The sequence below is a fragment of the Pinus tabuliformis genome, chromosome 5_2, assembly GCF_031772625.1.
Source record: "Pinus tabuliformis cultivar Carrire ecotype Pingquan chromosome 5_2, CPIR1, whole genome shotgun sequence".
NCBI classification, from domain to species: domain Eukaryota; kingdom Viridiplantae; phylum Streptophyta; class Pinopsida; order Pinales; family Pinaceae; genus Pinus; species Pinus tabuliformis.
The window spans coordinates 23,690,649-23,706,482 of NC_142306.1; positions in this window are offsets into that span (position 1 = coordinate 23,690,649).

Sequence of the window (15,834 nt, forward strand, 5' to 3'; positions counted from 1 at the left end):
TCAATTTCTATAGGTACTATCAGTGGGGGAAAAAAACAAAAACCAACCAAAAAATATTTCTTTTCATGCCTTTTAGCAATAGAGATAACTCTAGAAAAAATTTTCCCAACACCCCCACTGCTTGACACAACCAACCTTCTCTCTTCTTCGACGGCTGCGATCAAGAAGAACCCTTAGGTGAACAACAAGACATATTTGAAGAACCTATAGGGGAAGAAGAAGAAGAAAACATTCCTTTGGAGCCAATGGCTGAAAACAAAAATGCTAGGGGGAATGGAGAGAGAGTAGAGGGTACCTTTCCCATTCGGGAGACCAATGGAGACACCAAAATGAAGAATATAAGCCTTTCCACCCTACCTCATTTCCATGGTCTGACTATAGAAGATCCTGACACCTTTTTATTCGAGTTTGACGTTATCTATTGAACCTATGACTATGCAGAAGATGAGAAAAAGTTGAAACTATTCCCTTCTACTCTCAAGGATACAACACTGTGCTGGTTCATGGAATTACCTGGTAATAGCATCACAACTTGGGCTCAGATGCAGTAAGCCTTTAACAACAAGTATAGAGACTATTGTAGGTCAAAAGATATTAAAGAAGAAATTTTCTGAAGGACCATAGGAAGTGATGAGTCCCTGGAAGACTATGAGGAGAGGTTCCAACTCAGTTACAAAAGGGATGGGTGTACACTTGACCTTGAGTCTCTGAAGCTGGTCCTGCTCAAGCGAATTCGGGAAGATATTTTAGATGCCCTCCATCTACTGGCCAGGGAAGACATCTACCAACTATCCTATGAGGACATAAATACTATTTTTAGAAACCATTCTAGAGTAGCCAAAAAAAAAGGTAAGGGGAGTCAACCCATAGCCAGTACTTCTTCCTCTAACTCATCCATTAAAGGAGAAATTGGAAATATACTGGAAGAATTCAAGAGTGAGATGCTGCAGACCCTTGCCATGCAAATGGATACCTTACATATCAAAAGGAAACAAGAGGAAGCAGAGAGGGCTTTGTCCATTTTTTTCCCTAGATGCCCCAGGAGGCATCCTAGAAATGAATGCCCATTGAAACCTATAGAGGTTTGTTTAGTCTGTGAAGAAAATCATTCTACAGATAAGTTCCCTTCCTTACCTATACTTAAAGTTGTATATCAAGGGGCTGAGGGAGTCACTGAATAGCTCTATTACATAAACCAAAGGATGCGACATGGACCTAGACCATACCAGTTGTGGATGCAAGGGACATCTTAGGCATACTACAACCCCAACCAAGTCACTTCCATGCCTTCTTGGGGCCCTCCTGCTCATCCTTCCTAGTCCACGCCTCCTCCTTGGTCCTTCACATCTCAATATCATGCCCAACCAGTCACCATGCATTTCAATCCTATGCTCAGCCACGACCTCAGTGGAATGCAGCTCATCAGGGGTCGAGGCCCTAATACAACTCTCTTCCCACTCTTTTGCCCCCACCACCTGCCCAACCACAACTGTTACCTCCTGCTCTAGCAAAGCAACCCCAAATTCCTGCCCAGTCGAATCCAAACCTAAACAACAAATAGGCTTAGCAAGTGTATAGTGGGGAACCATCATGCCCAGCTTATGTTGTGGAGATTCAGGAAATTAACTTGCGATCTAGGAAAGTTCTCTTAGATAGCCATCCTCCACCCAGGGAGGTTGAGGAAGATAAAGAGGAAAGTGAACCTAAAGCAATTCCACTCTTTCCTGAGAGACTATACATGACAGTCCAGCCTACCCTAGAAGAAACTGAACTCTTGGGAGAATTGAAACATTTATGTGTGAAGATACCACTTCTCCAAGCCATAAAAGATGTTCCTATCTATAATAGGTTGATCAAAGAGAAGTTCTTTAGGCATCCAGGAAGGCATAAGAGAGATGCCCCAACCATCAATGTCATAGGGCAACTCTCCGACCTGATGTTAGGGCAGGTAATCTTTCCAAAATATCTGGACCCTAGAAGCCTAGTAGTTGATGTCCACATCAATGGCACCATGATCCCACACACGTTGATTGATCTAGGAGCTACCATTAATGTGATGACAAAGGACACAGTGCTCAAACTTAACCTCTAGGGCTCCCTGAGGAAGACCACGACCATGCTACATCTAGTAGACCGCTCCACCGTGACCCCTGAGGGGATTGTGGAAGATGTGATGGTCTCCATTGATTCTTGGGAGTACCCTGCTGATTTCTTAGTTCTCTAGCCAAAGGCAAAGCTCACTGGGTATCCTCTCATTCCGGGAAGACCCTGTTTGGCTACCGTCGATGCCTACATCAGATGTTGAGCTGGGAACATGACCATAAAGAATGGGCACATGTCCAAGCAGTTAATCCTATATCCTCCTGCCCAACCCTTGCTAGAACATGATCTACCTCTCTGGTTGGTGGAGAAAGATGAGGATGAAGTCTATTCTGCACCACCTTGTGCATTAGAAATCACTATGGGGGGGAAACAAAAGATGAGGATGATATGATTGAAAATCTGATTCAGTATCCACCTCCCAATGTATCGCCATTAGAGGACATAGTAAGAGAAACCCAAAAAAACCCCTCAACTGATCTCTGTGTGACTGACTCCACTTATCTCCATGTTAAGAATATAGAGCTCAGCCCAGAAAGAACCTTGAAAATCAATCCATCCATATCCATTTCCTAGGAAAGGGAATTGTGTAGCCTACTAAGAAAACACCTAGATGCCTTCGTCTGGAGTTATAAGGAGATGAATGGAGTGCACCCTTCAGTATGTACTCATCATATATACATCAAGGAGGATTGTAAGCCAGTCATGCAACCTCAAAGGAGGATGAATCCAACACTTAAAGATATTGTTAAGGAAGAACTGCAAAAATTGCTTAATGTAGCATTCATCTATCCCATCTTTGACAGTGAATGGGTCTCTCCTTTGGTGCTAGTGCCAAAGAAAAATGGTAAATGAAGAATCTGTGTCAACTATCAGGAATTGAACAAAGCCACTAAAAATGACCATTTTCCTTTACCTTTCATAGATCAATTGTTAGACGGTCTGGCAGAGAAAATTTGTTTCTCTTCCCTAGATGTGTTTAACGGATACAATTAGATTCAAATCAACTCGGAAGACTAATATAAGACCAATTTCACTTGTACTTGGGGTACCTTTGCATACTGGGTCCTTACTTTTGGTTTTTGTAATGCTCCGACCACTTTCCAAAGAGTAGCATTGAGTATATTTTCTGAATTAGTTCATGATGCAATAGAGATATACATGTATGACTTTACTCCTTATGGCTCTGACTTTCAGGAAGCTTTATCTAACCTAGGAAAAGTTCTAGAGAAGTGTATTGAGATGAACCTATCCCTCAGTTTGGAAAAATGTGAATTTTTTATGACTTAAGGGACAGTGTTAGGTTATCAAATATCTCGGTAGGGATTGCAGGTGGACAGTAACAAAATTTCCATCATCCAAAGGGTCCCACCTCTTCAAAAGGTGAGAGATGTCAGAAGTTTCCTAGGCTTAGCTGGGTATTACAAGAGATTCATTAAATATTTCAGCAAGCTATCCTCTCCTTTGTTTCGCCTCTTAGGCAAATATTTCAAGTTCATATGGTCAGAAAACTGTCAAGAAGCCCTAGATACCTTGAAGAGCAAGCATGTGACTACCCCAATTTTGGTAGGCCCAAACTGGGCCCTATCTTTCCACATTCGCATAGATGCCTCGAACAAAGCAATAAGAGGAGCCTTAGGAAAAATTGATGAAAAATTACCTTATGCCATATACTTTATAAGAAAAAACTTGTCAAAGGTAGAGTTAAACTATATAGTGGCCGAGAAGGAACTCCTAGTTGTCATGCATTCCTTAAACAAATTCAGACATTATATCTCAGGCTATCAAACCTTCGTGCACTGATCATGTTGCAATTAGATATTTAATGAACAAACCAGATGTAAATTCTCGCATTATTGGATGATTGCTTTTACTACAGCAGTTTGATTTGACCATTATTGATAAGCCTGGTAAAGAAAATGTTGTTGTTGACTTTTTTCCTAGAGTAAATTTGCCTGCAGGTGAAGAAGGAATGGTGGATAACCAAATGCCAAATGAACATCTATTTTCTATCTCAGTACTCTGTCCAAGGTTTTATGATATAGAAAACTACTTGGTTTTAGCACAGTTCCCACCACACCTGTCCTCAAAGGAGAAGAGCAAGATAGTAAGGAAAAGCACCCCTTTCACCTATATTGGGAGCAATCTCTTCAAACTTGGCCCCAATCAGATCTTGAAAAGATGTGTGAGGGAGGAGTAAGTCTTTGACATCCTCATAACCTGTCATGATGGGCCTTGTGGAGGTCATTTTGCAGCAAAAAGTACTACCTTCAAGATATTGCAAGCAGGTGACTACTGTCCCACTCTTCATTAGGATGTGAGGAGATATACCAGCCAGTGTGATCAGTGTCAGAGGATGGGGAAACCTACTCCAAAGGATGAGATGCCCATGTAACCTCAAGTTACTTTTGAGCCATTTGAGAAGTGGGGCATGGACTTTGTGGGTCCTATCATCCCTCATTCAAAGTAGAAATATTATATCATTGTGTGCACTGATTACCTGACAATGTGGGTAGAGACAAAAGCAATCAAAGTAGTTGTTATAGACATTTTTGTGCCTTACAGATCTAAGCATGAAATGTCCATAAACCAAGGGATCCAAAGTCCCTAAAAGTGTTGTTCGTGCCCCTAAAGGAATGAGGTCAGCAAACTACAGCTTCTCCCAGAAGTTCTCCACTAGAAACTGCTTAGAATCAGTCAAATCAGGATCATTTCAGTGGCTCCACTAGCTACCTGCGTTGCATAGCACCCCAATACACTAGCTAGGTGCGTTGCAACACACCTAAATGCACTACCAGGGTGTGCTGAGTGGGAAATGACAAATGACAGTGTCATTCCGCAAGGTGGAAAGACAATGGAAGCTTCCAAAATCTTCCTCCATGACACTTGCCTCACTGAGTTCGACCAAGGATGAGTAAGAGGCTCTCAGCCTCCAAGTGGAAGTAAGAACTGATAGAGAAAGGACACTATTTAGATGACAAGCTGACTCATCCTCTTTGCATACATCTATATATGGATCCCTCATCCCAGAGATCCAGAAGGCGGGAATTTTGTACATTGCAGAGAATTGTTGTTGATTTGAGATTGAGATCAGTGCATTGGGTGATTTATGCTTTGTTGGAGGTGAAGAAGGGATTCCTTTGCTGGGAGGTTGATGCTGGATCGGGACTCACTTGGTTGTATCTCCTCTTGGATCTTCTTGTTATATCAATAAAACTATTTGAGTTTCTCCTACATGCTTATGTATCATTGATGTATGTCGCATTAGTATGTTTAGCTTAAATCTGATCCTAAGCTATTTATGAATATGAATCCATGTCTTTGTATAATTTTCCTCTTCTGTGATCTTGCAGGAACTTGGTGAAGCTGGGCAAGTAAGGGAGCAGGTAGCTGGAAGCTGTCAAAGAGAAGAGAAACTGGATCAAAGGACTAGCGCAAGACACAGGTTGGTTCATCTCATCTCTCTCCATTTGTAATTCATAAAGAAGAATACACAAGTAGTTTTCTATGTTTGTTGCTAAGGCACTATCACACCTTAGTTTGATAGGGTCGTCCTGAATAGGAACTTTTCCCCACAACAAAATCGCGACTCCGCTGGGGAGATCTGTCTAATTAGTTTATTTGTGCTTCTCTTACTGTTTGCTTCATAGACTTAGAAGTAGCAATCGAACTGCATTTGCCATTTTCAAATGCAAAGTAGACAACTGCTACTTCGATCCACTCACTGGACTTGTTTATGATTTGAACAATAGTTTCACAAAGGATCTGATTGCCCTTTGTGATAGCTCTTAGTCCTCCTTTAAATCATCCCTCTGATTGTACCTTACTGATTGCTTTTACTCGACCAAAAACCATAGACTAAAACTGCAAACCGTGACCCAGAACCCGGATAGAAGCCTCGTTTCTACCCCAGCGCAGGCTCTGTGAAGAGACTCTGCATTTCAACACAGGTCCCGAGAGGGCTACCTGCACTGCAATTCAGTTTCTCTGTGCAACAGGTGCACTGATCAGCCCTTGCATTGTGCAGCAGAGGTTCTTTGCTCTGTTTTGTCCAGTTTTGATCTCTATTTTTGTAGCCTGTGACCAGTGAGTGTACCTATCTGAAAACCCCTTTTCTCTACCTTAATTCCTCCTCCTTTGTACAAAAAGACTGTAGGTGTTTTTATGTGTTTGTGGCATCATTTATAGTTTTCCATTGAAAAAGTGAAATAGTCATACTGTCGTCCTTTGATTTAGATCTGTCGTAACTGTCAATTTTGGTCTTAGGAGAAAGTTTGTTTGCTGTTAACAGTTGATTATACTTTTAATTTTGCCTTTGGTTTGAATTTGTCACTTTCTAGTGTCGAAACAAGTGTTTATTTCGAAAATCGTAAAGTGACATAATCTTCTCTACCTTTTGATTTCGAAAAGTAGCTTGTTTGTATTTGTCATTTGAAAGCGAATTCAAATTTGTACATCAACTTTCTTTTTAGGCATCAATATTAAGAAAGTGAAAAACAAATACATGCACTTGTGCATTTGCATATTGATAGTTTATATGGCTTGATTTAGGAAAAGTGAATTTACAGTGTGCTCTTTGCTCTTTGAGAAAAGATTGTGTCTTTCTTTTCCCCTTGTAGCTAGGATTTTCATTGTCGAAAAGAGATAAAAGATTTGCTTATCATCTTTAGATTGCATTTAGGAATTACATCTACATCTCGTGGTGAACCCAAAAGGCAAACTTCTAAGAAAGATCAACATAAAATAAATTGAATGAATCTAACAACGCTTTGGAACTTAACGCACAACATAGAGGTCTAGGCTAGAGACGTGTTCCGGCGTCGTAAAACCTGGTAACTGTTGGCCTCACTGATGGTTGGGTGATTCCTCCACTGTGAGACGATAAGTGCCAGTACGGATTTGTGCTCCCACATACCGTCGAGTATATATTGGGAGACCCCTATAGGCTTAAAACCTTTTATCCATAGGAAGCCGTGTCGGCCGCCCTACTGATCGCAATGCACCAAACACAGCATTCGGGAAGATTGACTGCCGTACTGTAAAACGTATTCTGCAGTTTTGTGATTGGTTTGGCACACCCTCTACCTAGATCTCCAGAGCAGTCCCTTTCATTCCTTTTCAGACTCCTTAACGGAAAAGGTCCATCTGAGCACTTGTCACTTCAGGCTCATTAAAAATCGAAGGCGACTAGAGTCATCTTTTGTTTTTTCTCGACTCTTTAAAATTGAAAAAACAATTTGTGTCTAAATCATCTAAAAATTTATTTTAAACGGAATATTCATCACCCTTTTCCTGCGTTGATCTTTCGGTTGAGAAAATGGAGCCTACCAACCAAGGAATTCCCCTTGGTGGAAATCCTAGTCCCTTCTCCTCTTGGGCAGATGTTGGTGCGCCCCATATGGCCACATTGTCGCTTCCAGGACTGACAATTGGTTTGTCGATCTGGCTCTTCTCAACCAATATCGTTCAGAACACCACTATTCCTGAACAATCGAATCGACAATTAGACGAATCCAGAGTTACCCACCAACCTTTTACTTCCTCTAATTCTTCTTCTCCTCCTTCCTCTTCACTTGATGGGGCTGGCAAAGCCAAAAGCCAAGTTCCTAAGGAGAAGAAGGAAAAGAAGAAGAAAGAGAAGAAGAAGAAGGAGCCAAAAGCGAATGGGGGCAAATGAGTGTCGTCTAACGAAAATCCACACACTGCACCAACCAGGCCTAAATTGCCATGTGTCATATGCAAGGGAGGCCACTTTCACAGAGATTGTCCTTGCATCCCTCGGATACTAAGGGACTGGTCTCCCCGTTTGCACAATCCGGTGTCGTCAACCTCTGATAGCCATGTTGATTGCACACCGTCAACTAGCGGAAGTGAAGCCCCAGGACAAAAAGGGAGAGCTAGATCTCCTTGTAAACTGTGCGAAGGCGATCATGCCATCCACCGTTGTCCCTTCTTAGACGAAGCTAAAAGAGTTTTGGATGATCGTCCGGTTTCACCGTTACGACTTCCTCCTGGATATAAAAAACACTTGCCGAGTCCTTCGTTAGTTGAGAATCCAGCTGGCCCGCTCAAGTGGTCGGCTTAAGCGCCTGTCATTGAAGATGAACCTGCTGAATCCATACCAGACGAAAGTAAAAAGGTCGAGGCGGCAGTTGACCCGGTCTTGCCTTCAGAGGTTCTATCTTCGAATGATACCATCACTGAAGAAAACAAGGATGACACCATCCAAATTCTCTTCATCAACACAGACTCCGACGAACAAGGGGGAAATCTACACATTCCTTTACCGCAGGAAGGAAGTTCGTCAGAGCCGTACCCGACCGTCTACTCGGTCCCACCTCCAAGCAACCTAGTTGTCTCCTTCGACTGGAATCAACTAGGTAGACCCCGTTCACCAGCAAGCATACCATTCAGAATTATCATCCAAATATATAGAATGGTCATGGCTGGTACCATCATAGATGAGGGGGCTTCTGTGAGTATCCTTTCCTCTACTGCTTGGAAAGCGCTTGGTTCACCATCGCTTTTGCCTGAGATGAGAAATCTGACAGGCTTTGATAAAGGAACCAGTCGACCTTTAGGGATCCTTCCCAATGTACCCATAACATTGAGAGGGAAGACAGTTCAAATGAATGTAATGGTAGTTCAAGGACCCTTGGATTATAACCTACTCCTTGGGTGAGACTATATTTATTGCATGGGAGCCATCGTCTCCTCACTCTTTAGAGTAATGTGTTTTCCGCACGAAGGAAGAGTGGTCAAGCTCATGGACCAGCTTTCATTTCCCGGATCACGCATAGCAAATAGTCATATACCTTCCTTAAATGGTCTCTTCACGCAAGAAGTGTCTCAACCTACGGTCTGTCCTCCCGATGAGCGTGAGTAATTCGGAGGGATATGACTGGAACCCAGGGGGCATGCACCCTGGTCTGCTTCGGCAGGAAAACTTAGGGTATAGGGTAGGTTTCCGCGGGAGAATATGACTAGTCTGTACCCCGTCCGTGATTGAGACAGGGGTTATTCTAGAATAAGATTCTCTTGTCAAAGTTATGTGAATCGGCGGGTGCCGTCATTCACCTTTGTTATCTCGGTAGACATTGCCGAAGAAATGTTTTCTTTGCTGCGCGAATGAGACAATCTTTGGTAACCTGAAAGAGGGAGGCCTTTCCTGATAGAACAAATGTTTTGTCTGCAAATTCAGGGGTAACCTTGAAATCGTATTTTATACCTGGGGGCATGCAAACCTTTTGGAGTGTAAGCAAGGGGCGGCTATTTATTTTTTTAAATTTTTAGGTCCTCCCTTTAAACCTATAGGCTAACCCTTTAAACTCGTAGGATTAGTCGTTTCCTAACTTGCATAAAGAAAGGATGTGGGGCAAAAATCTAAATGTTGCCGTTTTTATGAGACATTCTTATCATATGACTAGATAATCGAGCAGTTTTAGCACATAGTTCATGCTTGTTAAAAAATAAACATAAGATCGAGCAAATGTTTCAATCCGTGTTTAAGCTCGTTAAAAAATGAACTATCCTCCGGTAAATAACCACCGTGAATGTACCATTATCAGCCATTAAAGACTTGGTCGTGTTTGCACCGTCACCTCCACTTTTCCATTGGTCGATCATTCACCTCCATTTGATTGTTTACCCATTTTGAGGAACAGCTGCGAAGAGTGATTTCACTAGCCATCCTTGTGACACTGCCGTGATTGGAAAATTCCAAACCTTACCTGGAATCAGCTGCTACCCATTTTATTACTCGTTCCTCAAAAGACGAGTCTTCTTTAAGCTCTTTTCATCTGACTCGTAAAATATGAAAAGATTGTCGAGTTTTGGCCTTCAAGCTCGTTAAAGCGATCGGAAGTGCTATCCCTCCTCTAGATTTTAATCTTTTTGGACCTGAGGGATTATTGCACAAAAAGATCGAGCACTTGTTTTGTTCGGCTCGTTAAAACTATCGAAAATTCATCCCTTCTGTATTGTTTTATAGTTTTTCGGGCTTAAGGGATTAGATGACGAAAAAGGAATTCCGGAGTTAACTTTACGTACCTTTTCAGACTCTCTAAAAATGAAAAGGACCGAGTTATCTTTGTCGTTAGACTCGTTAAGAACATTAATAGCGACAAACTTGTCTTTAGGCGAGAACGAGTTTCACTATCGCTAGGCTCGTTAAAACATAGCGATGGGTTTTCTCGAAGGGCAAATTATAGAACAAGCATATGTTATCCTCTTCAAGCTTAACAAAAATAAAGAGGTACTGGTCAACAATGACCGGGGAAAATTTGGGAAAAACTCAGAGAATCTTTATTGCTAGCAAGTCGCTCTTGAACATGACATTTCCACTCCGTACCAGAATCGGGTTGGGTTGTTTCATTCACCAGTCACATCACCATGGTCACGCCATACCATCCACATTTGGGGTAAATGCTACCAATCCATCACATAAGTGTCGCCGATCTGTTCAAGAGAATTCATTCAGAGAAGTCACCTGTGTCCCATCCACTACCATACATTATATTTCATTCTTTCATGACCGCCACCCTGAACCATATATCATCAGATCATTTTCACCTCCATCAAAATCATTTTCTCCGTTCTGTGTCATTGATGTGGGATTCATTAAGGCCCTCCTTTGACGGATTGCTTCTTGTCGACATCAGCTCATTATCCAAGAAGTTGATCTAGGAACACCCGCTTCAGTACTTTGAAGCTTGCATGCCTCAATGGCAAGTTTCTCACTTCCGGCGACAGGTATACATCAATGACCTTCGACCGAAAGATTTTGCGTGGTGTTCGATGCCAAGTCCTTTATTCACACCACGTGAATTGTACTGCAGTACCTTGAGGGTCATCATCATTATCGATGATTCCTCTCGCGCTTGTTAACAGTTTACATCATTGACTGGTAATCAAGCGATGTCTTTCCGTGTTCGACTTCAACACATTTATCACATGGATCGACTTGTACTTCGAGTGAAGATCGGACGAGATTGAAGACCCCGGATCTAGTTTCATCCATCCGGGCTGCGATATATATTCAAGAAAATAAAGACATTGAAATGTACAGCATTGCAGCACAGATAATCATCCTACCAAACGTATGATGGCTCTATCAGAATCATCAGTCTACCATCAGATGATTGTCTGTCCTATGTACATGAAAATGAATTTATAAAGCTGAGCATGGGAATGCCCGCCTCAGCTAGATCATGAAAACAGTATGAAAATAATGTATTGTATCTTATTACAGGTCTCCTCCCAGCATTGAAAGAACTTTGGATCCTCCTAATAAAGCATTTCACCCGATAAACGACCTCATACTTTAGGGGGCAACTGTTATAGAAATTTTTGTGCCTTACAGCTCTAATCATGAAATGTCCATAAACCAAGGGATCCAAAGTCCCTAAAAGTGTTGTCCCTGCCCCTAAGGAACGAGGTCAGCAAAATACAACTTCTCCCAGAAGTTCTCCACCAGAAACTGCTCAGAATCAGTCAAATCAGGATCATTTCAGTGGCTCCACTAGCTACTTGCGTTGCATAGCACCCCAGTACACTAGCTAGGTGCATTGCAACGCACCTAAATGCACTACCAGGGTGCGCTAAGCAGGAAATGACAAATGGCAGTGTCATTCCGCAAGGTGGAAAGACAATGGAAGCTTCCAGAATCTTCCTTTATGACACTTGCCTCACTGAGTTCGACCAAGGATGAGTAAGAGGCTCTTAGCCTCCAAGTGGAAGCAAGAACTGACAGAGAAAGGACACTAGTCAGATGACAAGCTAACTCATCCTCTTTGCATACATCTATATATGGATCCCTCATCCCAGAGATCCAGAAGGCGGGAATTTTGTACATTGCAGAGAATTGTTGTTGGTTTGAGATTGAGATCAGTGCAATGGGTGATTTATGCTTTGTTGGAGGTGAAGAAGGGATTCCTTTGTTGGGAGGTTGATGCTGGATCGGACTCACTTGGTTGTATCTCCTCCTAGATCTTCTTGTTATATCAATAAAACTATTTGAGTTTCTCCTACATGCTTATGTATCATTGATGTATGTCGCATTAGTATGTTTAGCTTAAATCTGATCCTAAGCTATTTATGAATATGAATCCATGTCTTTGTATAGTTTTCCTCTTCTGTGATCTTGCAAGAACTTGGTGAAGCTGGGAAAGTAAGGGAGCAGGTAGCTGGAAGCTGTCAAAGAGAAGAGAAACCGGATCAAAGGACTAGCGCAAAACACAGGTTGGTTCATCTCATCTCTCTTCATTTGTAATTCATAAATAAGAATACACAAGTAGTTTTCTATGTTTGTTGCTAAGGCACTATCACACCTTAGGTGGATAGGGTCGTCCTGAATAGGCACTTTTCCCCACAACAGCAGTGATAGAGGAAAAAGTAGCTGAGTCTTTGAGAGAAAATATATTCTACAAGTTTGGGTATCCAAGAGAGTTGGTCATAGATCAAGGGAGTCAGTTCACTTCTAATTTGATTGAAGACCTGCTCACACATCATAGAATCAAGAACTAGACTTCCACCCCTTACCATGCATAAGCTAATGGGAAGGTGGAGGTCACTAATAGAGCATTGGAAGGGATCCTGACCAAGGTAGTGATCAACAATAGAAAAGACAGGGGGATAGATTAATTGAGGCCACTTTGGCCTACAAAACAACATGGAAGACCACCACAAGGTTCACACCCTATGAGCTAGTCTATGGGAAGAAGGCTTCGTTGTCAATAGAATTTGAATTCAATACCCTAAGTATGGTAGCTTAGCTAGACCTAGACCTTAGCCATGCACAAAAAAAAGTATTACTTCAGCTCAATGGATTGGACGAACATAGATTGTAGGCCCTTCTCCATACAAAGGTAGTTCAACTTTAGAGAAATATATGGCATGACAAAAATATCAAGGAGAAGCAATTCCAAGACGGAGATTGGGCACTACTCTATGATTCAAGATACAAAGATTTCAAAGGCAAGCTGAGGACAAGATGGATGGGACCCTACACTATGGAGGAATGCAATGACAATGGTTCAGTTCTAATCAGAACCATTGCTGATGAAGCCATCCCCATGCTTGTAAATGGAAACTGGTTGAAAGTCTACAAGAAACCCCTCTCTAAGTGAGAGTTCATTGAAGATTTGAATAAGGGAGTGATGGTAGTGGATCATGTCTTAGCCTCCACTTCACCCACTCACTGAAGAAAAATAAAAGAGAGAAATAAAAAATAAGGACTCAAGTGAAAACCTCCATGAGGCATTTGAGTCTCATCATTGGGTTGAAAAACTCTTCTGAGGCGGCCTGGTGATGTCTAAAAAAAAGAGAAAAAAGAATAATATCCTTGGGTCAAAAACTCCCTTGGAGGTGCCCAGGGAAGGCAATTAGGGTGAAAACCTCTTGGAGGCACCCTAGTTGTTAAAAAAAAAAGAAAAAAACAAACAAACAAAAAGGAGAAAAAATGAATTTTCATTTGCATTGCAAGTTTGCAGGAGGATTACAGGAAGCAAAAAAAGGTTCCAAGGGAACCCTGATGTCTACACTAGCACCTATCCTACCTTCTCCACACTTTTCTCCATCAATTTTGACATTTTTTTCACCCCACTATGCTTCTTTTTCAAAAATTATGTTTTTTACAGGAGGATCCTGTAGAAATTACAGAGAGTCAGAAATGGATATAAAAGGTTGTTTGAGGGACAAGGAAGCTTCATGAAGAACCTATAAACCCTCCTATAGTATTAAAACCTCCTTTCCATCATTTCCAAGCCTGCATCACACCCCAACCATCATTCTTCTTCTTGTCCAAGAAAAACACAGAAAAAAACATGTTTTTCGGGAAAAGTAAAAAACAAAAAATAAGAGAGGAAGCAACACCATCCACCTCACCTAAAGCCTACCTACTACCTCTCCATCTCTATATACATCTCTGGCATCATCCCCAAAGCTCCAAGCACATAAAGAAGCTAAAGTTTCAAGGGGAGAAACAACTACAGAAGCTCCTGTAGGAATTCCTATACAACTGATCCCATTAAAATCCATCCCTAGTAGTAGGAGAATGCACACATCAAGGTTGAGAAGGCATCTGAAGCTCAGACCTAGCCAGAGAAGAACCTGCACAAGACACAACCACACATTAGTAAGTATACAACATGCATCAAAAGAAATAAAGGCATGCAATAGAGAGAGAGCCACAGAACCTCACAACACATACATTCGAATCACAGGTAAGTAACTAACCTGCTCCTCTGTTTACATTTGTGTAATTATAAGACATTAAAAAGAAATGATATGGTTGAGGTTGAATGAGAAAAAGGTGGCTAGATAACTTGGCCACCTTCATCTAGTTGACTCCACTCATCCGAGATGTCACCCACACGTGCACACAATCAACTCAAGAAAGATGTCAAGGACAGGTAGTGGAGGAAGTGTGAACTCCGATGCAATAATGAGGGATGATTACGAGGAGGGACCATGCTGACAAGGAAGGTGGGGACCAGCCGTCCCAATATGGCCAATGTATACTTTGCTAGCTCACTCCCCATCACCAGAAATATCCATAAAGGGTAATAAGTACTCCTTCTCGAGCATTCTCACCACCTTTTCCTTCATTCTCTCCTCGTAACTCAACTACAATAGTCTCCTTGTGCCCCCATAGCCTCATAACCATCGTCCTCCATAGATATCTCCCATATTCCTACTCTCGGTGTTTTCTACAAGAGCACCTACAGGTTTTACAGGAGCACCTACAGGAATTCTACAGGAGGGACAACAGGCTTCTACAAGAGGGGCAGTGAGTTGTTTTGAATGGAGAAAACACAAGTTTTAGCATAATTTTCGGTCTGAGGAGGTAGGTTCCATGCATTTCGCCATTGAATATCAATATATGTAAGAAGTGATTTCAATTTTAGGAGGAAATAAAGTCTTTAGGAGAGGATAAAATAGATAAAAAAAGAATTTGCTTATTTAATAAAAAAAACACAGTCTCCTCTATTTCTCTGTTTTTCTAAAAAATTGTTGTCTCCATCTCCACATTTGGTTTCTAAAAAGAGTGTAAACAAAATGATAGGATGGTTTATGAGAAAGGAGCCCACTAACTCCACTAGGCTCCATGCACATCCACAAGTGGTGGACATCTTCACAAGGGCAAATTGGATGAATTTCTTTAAGAAATTTTGAGTGTTTGACGAGGATGTTGCCCAAGAGTTTGCTCTCTCTCTAGCACCCCACATAAGAACTCATGCCACTATCACCTTTAGAGGTCTTTCCATGGAGATAACCCCTGAATTTATCAGTAGGGTCACTACCCTTCCTCTTGGTCTGCCTTGTTGTAAGACTGAGAAACCAATTGGCAAAGCCGCCAAGATTTTTTTTTTTCCAAAACAATGAAACCCTTGTAGAGGATAAAAATGGCATGAGAAGAGCTAGCATACCATATCCTTCATATGAGGTTAGCTACCAAATAATGAAATACATTTCCTGTGAGGGGAGGTACAACATTGTCTATGGTTATCACTTTAAAATCCTCCATGAATTAAGGTATGGCATGGACACTCCAACACCTTAGAAGCTCATCATCCCCTACTTCCTCCTGCAGTCCCTCATTGAATCCAGCACTAAGGTTCAAGAAGTAAATTCAGAGCAGCTATCTCACCATGGGTTAATAAAAATCCTATTAGAAGAAGCCCTCCATACATTTACACTCCCTATAGCATGGGAATTTTTTCGAAACATGACAGC